Source organism: Siphateles boraxobius, unplaced genomic scaffold, assembly GCF_051911475.1.
Source record: "Siphateles boraxobius isolate OS27281-9 unplaced genomic scaffold, OSU_SipBor_1 54, whole genome shotgun sequence".
NCBI classification, from domain to species: domain Eukaryota; kingdom Metazoa; phylum Chordata; class Actinopteri; order Cypriniformes; family Leuciscidae; genus Siphateles; species Siphateles boraxobius.
In genome coordinates, this window is record NW_027509180.1 from 5,089,900 (window position 1) to 5,095,927 (window position 6,028).

Genomic DNA, 6,028 nt, shown 5'->3' on the forward strand with positions numbered 1-6,028 from the left:
GAAGGAGGCAGCGGCTCCGAGCCGTCGTCCGCGGAGAGGTCTGACCCACCCTCCGATGCAGCGATCGACATCTGGTCGTCGCAGGGAGCGCCGAACGAAACGACTGGTACACATCTCGAGGATGCTCCAGAACGTTCCGTTGGCAGCTCAACTGGTTGCGGAGCATGAGAGGAGTGAGGGTTCCTAGGGGGTTGGTTCCCCGAAGGAAGCGCGCTCACTGTAATCATCAGGTCACCGTGTCACTGCCCGTAGCAACCCGCGAAGGGGGGTTGGAACGAGGTGCAGGCACGGGGACTCCGCCCCTTTGCAGGAACATGAGTCTCGACCTCAGCTCCGAGATGGTCATCTTCCCACAATGGGTACATGACTCATCCACGAACGCTGCCTGTGCGTGTTCGAGGCCCAGACACACAAGGCAGCGATCGTGACCATCCCGCGACCCCAGGTAACGACCGCATCCAGAAACACACAGATAGTATGTCATCTTGAAAAAGACGCAAACTATCTGTGTAAGCTCTTTTAGAGACTGCTCTCCTTGGTGCTGAAGCACGCAGGGGAACTGTCACGGCGAACACAGACAGGAATGTCCACCTGTCTTTGCGCGATTCTCTCTCGCTGGTCTTACCAGCCGTGAAAACGGCCGTTGAGCGCTTTAATCGCGCACCTTACCAGCCGTAAAAGGTCGTTGAGCTCTTTAAGCGCGCACCTTACCAGCCGTGAAAACAGCTTTTTTGTTTGCTCAGTTTTAAAACAACAAACAAAAAAGAGAGAGAGAGAAGAGAAAAAGACCGCTCGCGCTGCTGTGCCGTCACGCCCGCACCAAAGTGGAGAGATCCAGAAGAGGCTTGCTTTCAAATTCACTCTGTTCAGCATACGAAGTGCTTGGCTCAGAAGCAAAAAGCTAGTGTGCAATCGCACCAGCTGCTTGTTAAATACCCGCGCTGCGAGGCTGCACAGCTGTTGCAAATGATTGCACGCCAATGTGTATTGGCTTGTTTTAGTTTCACTCGAAGTAGATTGGCCTCTCTAGCGAGATTCCTATTGGTCAGTCATGACCTACATTGTAGTGACTGACCTATAGGGAACCTCATTATACACTTTAACAGTCGAATTGCAATTGTTTTTTTTTGTTTGTTTTTAGCTAAGGACAGTTATATCACCTGTTAAATGGCTATTTAACAATTACATTCAGTCCTTCGCTGCTGACGGTGTGCTTTCAGTTTGTTACGCCACCGCCAAACAGTCTTAGCACCAGCTGGCACTAGTTAAATGTGCAAATTAACCTTCTTTTCAAGTCTTCACATACATCAGGTGAGGGATACTGGTGTAATAACTACAAATCAAAATGACCTTTTACTCATTTCACAGCTCGACAGCACCACACAGATAGTGTCTGTTTTAAATGGGGATAAGATTAAAATGACAAACAATACTGCCTCTGTTTATTGGAAGTAAGGGTATCTCCTCTAAGTCTTCTCTCTGATGGGATCCCTCAGCATCTTCTCTGTTTATCTCTCTCCCTCTGTTCCCTGTAAGAAAACAGAAAGAATCACAGATGATGAAAAGACAGTAATGACTGTAGATGTTACAACTACTGTTTCTATAAATCTGCAATACCCTGAACTAAATAGAAAAAAAATTGTATTTGATCAAAGACACATTTAAATAAAATATAAGTATTTTTTTTTTAATACAGGCTGTTTATGTTTTATTTTTTATACTGGGGCATGGATGTAGGACTTCTAACTTTAAACCGGATACTTTTTTATTTTATAATTTAAAAAAACATTACTAGCAGTTTAAGACAACAAGAAAGCTGTGTGCCTTTTACCGCATCTTCACAGAGATCTGATCTAAATAAGATCTTTATAATAATCAATAACTTGTGTTACTCACCTGGAATAGTAACTTTGAATCACTTGTATTTGGTCTCGCTGCTGCTAATGATATTGAGTTTATAAAGTCCACAGTCAGTGATTGTGATGTTTGTGATGGTGAGAGATCCAGTCTGACGGTCCAGCTCCAGTCTGTCTCTAAATCTGCCATTGACACCATCATATGTTGACATTTTATTGTTCTCCATATCAGCTTTAGCTATGAGATTGTCTTCGGGGCCAAACATCCAGAGTATCAGAGCATCTCTCTGTAGTTCACGAACATCAGTGTTTAGTTTGGCACGATCTCCCTCCATCACTCGCACTTTGATTTCTTCATTTCACGCCACCATATAGAAGAGAAATGTGCTCATAAGATCAGTGAAATACATGTAGATAACCCTTTCAGAGCATCTATAAATTGTAGTTTTGTAGATCTAAAAAACAAATTATTATTATTATGTTCAAAGACACGAGATACTCACCATCTGCAACAATCACGAATCTCTTGCATCTGTTCCCTGTGTGGCTGCTGATCTGGAGTTTATAAACATCAGAATGTGCCATGCTGATGTTCCAGATGGTCAGAGATCCGGTCTGATGATCCAGCTGAAGCCTGTCTCTGAATCTCACATCATTACCACGGTACACTGAGATCTTACTGGTGGCTCTGTTGATTTCAGCAATGCAGGTGTCATTATCTCCATGTGTCCACAGGATTTTACTGTCTTCCTCTAGTTCAGGAATATCAGTGTTTAGAGTGACATTCTCCCGCTGTCACTTTTAGTGTATCCACTTCATGTCACGCCAAAACATGCAACAGAAAAATATAGACAAATATGATCATAAGAGCACGCAGGTTCACTGAATACTGAATATAAGGGGTATTAACATCATAATTTCATTAAAACTCAAGCTACTCACACCATACTGTAACTCTAAACTTCTTATACCAGACATTATTTCTGCTGCTGATTTGTAGGTGATAAACTCTAGAGTCTATGCTTTTGGTGTTTGGGATCGTGAGAGATCCAGTCCGATAATTCATATCCAGTCTGCCTTCGAATCTCCCGTCATCAACATCAATATATGAGAGCCGATTGGTGTCTCCATCTCTTTTAGCTATAATGGTGTCTTCAGATCCAAACCTCCAGAGCACCTGATCATCCCTCTGTAGTTCACTAACACCGGTGTCTAGAGGGACGTTTTCTCCCTCTGAGAATCGTAGTGAGTCCACTGCATGAGCAACCAAAACATGAAGAAAAGTGAACATGAGAACAAATGAAACTAAGTTAATAATTGATGATCTTTACCAAGATCCAGCACTCCATATCGTCTGACATACCCATTTCAGGTCTTGGATTATCTACTACTGAGCTGATGAGCTGAATCAGGTGCGTTTGATTGAAACAAAATGTGCAGTGTTGAGGGCTCCAGAAATATGGTTGGGAACCAATGATTTATGACACTACGCTTCCCCACTTAGTGCTGTGAAGAGACGACCCAACACCCGTGAAGAGACGACCCAACACCCGTGAAGATATCAGGATGCTTAACCCCAGGAAGCACAACATCAGGAATATCAGGCCTTTTCTAACTGAGCATGCAACACAACTTCTCGTCCAGTCAAGTCAAGTAATCTTCATTTATAAAGCGCTTTTAACAATGTAGATTGTTTCAAAGCAGCTTTACAGAGATAAGCGTATAATTTAAGGTAACAGAGATTGGTTTGGCTTCATAGTGGTTCTTGAAAAATGTATTTTCCAGCTAAAGTTGATTTTGATTGATTCACTTCCGTCAAAATGATCATTTGTTATTTAATTAGGGGCTGTTCCAAAGTTTTGGTGCTAAATAGGAAAAGGATCTACCGCCAGCAGTCGATTTAGATATTCTAGGTATTATCAACTGGCCAGAACTTTGAGATCGCAATAGACGTGAAGGACTATAAGGAGTTAAGAGCTCGCTCAAGTACTGGGGAGCTAAACCATTTAGTGCTTTGTAAGTAATCAGCAATATTTTAAAATGTATGCGATGTTTAATAGGGAGCCAATGCAGTGTTGACAGAACCGGGCTAATATGGTCATACTTCCTGGTTCTGGTAAAAACTCGAGCTGCTGCGTTTTGAACTAGCTGTAGTTTGTTTATTAAGCGTGCAGGGCAACCACCCAGTAGAGCATTACAATAATCTAGCCTTGATGTCATGAACGCATGAACTAGTTGTTCCGCATTTGTCAATGAGAGCATATGACGTAATTTAGATATATTTTTAAGATGGAAAAATGAGGTTTTACAGACACTAGACACGTGACTTTCAAATGAAAGATTGGTATCAAAGAGCACACCCAGGTTCCTAACTGAAGACGAAGACTTAACAGAGCAGCCATCAAGTGTTAGACGGTATTTTAGTGTTAGACGGTTAGACGGTTAAAGTGTTAGACGGTTATTACGTGTGGAAGTTTTTTGTCCAATAATTAGAATCTCTGTTTTTTCAGAATTTAGTAGTAGGAAATTACGACTCATCCAATTTTTTATATCAGCTATGCATTCTGTTAATTTTGTGAATTGGTAAGTTTCGTTAGGTTTAACGAAGTGCGGCGATAGTAACACACACCAACGGTTACAGCTACAGCTACAAGTAGCAGCACACAGAAACAAATCAGTGTGGCTGAAGACAGGCCTGGCTCAGGAACCGCTAGAGAGAGACAGTCATTACTGTAAATTTGTCCTGAAAGTCTGACCGTACATGTATGAGTTAAATAAGTAAGGGATAATCCATAGCTAGCTGTGCATTAAATGTTTTTAATGTAGCATGTGGAGGCTAAGAACCGCCAGACCCGAAGCGGAGAGCCTTCAAATGGTTCATTCATTTTTCAAAATGATCTGAGGTAGACTTGAGCTAAAACAGCAGGGTTTCATGACACTTCAAAGTTGATTATTTTCCTTTATAATGTATTAATCGTTAGCATGACACTAATTCAAATATGATTAGTTATTATTTTGGTGGTCATACAGAATTCTTTTTTTTTTTTTTGTCTGTAAATATAATCTGTATTACAGCAGTTTGATGTGAAACAACCAAACACTGACTATCCACCAAGCAATAGACGTCATTTAACCGTCAGGTGAACTATAGACCTGATAGACCAGCTATGATATCTACAAGATATCAGTGTCATTTCATGACATGGTCAATCTGTAGTCACGACTTTGAAACGGCTATTAGACGTCTTTTAAATTCAAAATTGTTTGCTGGTTATTTACAGAATTACACTAGATTACACTATTTTAGTGTTTATGATGGTGATGACTATACAAAAGTTGGTGTTTTGAGGTGTAAACGACATGCCAGATAGTTGTTGTGCGATTGGTTGCACTAACCAGATGAGATAAGCAACCTTCACATTATACACGTCTGTGCAGTGATCATTCCATCACTCCATCAAAGGTAATTTCAACATTTGTTTGAATACAATGGGTGAATGATCATGTAATTAATCGTGTCTTTAAGTTACCCTGTAGTTTTGTCAATCAACGCCACCAACTGGTTCGGCGAGTCAGCTGTTTGTGTTATGAGTCTAAGCTAGGCTAACTGTACGTTCACACCGCCGCCGGCGAGAGCGGCAAAATTCCTTGAAAATCTTAAAAAACCTTGTCTGCTTTACACAATTTAGCTACCTTGGAGTTAATCCTAGTCCATAGTTATGCAGCTAGCTCGCTAACAGACTTGATAGCTACTAGAAAGACCTGTAACTACAGGACTCTACGTTGAAAATACCCGTTTGTTGCCCGCCAGGTATCCATGGTTGTCACGTGACTGCAAAGTATGAATAGAGCAGTTTTACAGGCTTTTGTCATCTATCTGACTGTTTCTAACAACAAACACTCAGAATAAAGTGAGATGATCTGCTGATGATCCTGAATGGCTTGTTGAATCAGTGTTGATAGTCTGAGGCTCATCAATATTAACAGATCTGCTGAAAACACTCTTTATTTCATGACAATAGTGCCTGTTTTCACCTCATTTATTATGCTGATGTCTTCAGATCTCCTGTAAATTGTCACTTAAAGCTCATTTCATTGGTGTCAGCAGACTGAGGGGATTTGTTGGCTACTATGTACCCTATGTTTATTTCTGTTTATGCTTTCAACTGTTT

General features: G+C 41.2%; 1 protein-coding gene and 1 long non-coding RNA gene across 1 annotated transcript; both read right to left on the reverse strand.

Annotated features, from left to right (window-relative positions):
* The window catches only part of LOC143714420 (uncharacterized), a 596,609-nt gene that overhangs the window by 490,876 nt on the left and 99,705 nt on the right, over nt 1-6,028 (reverse strand).
* On the reverse strand, nt 1,088-3,134 carry LOC143714497 (uncharacterized). Its single transcript, XR_013195508.1, has 4 exons — nt 2,799-3,134; nt 2,360-2,669; nt 1,897-2,027; nt 1,088-1,529 (listed from the first exon to the last, which is right to left on the reverse strand). It is a non-coding gene; the product is annotated as an uncharacterized LOC143714497 (long non-coding RNA).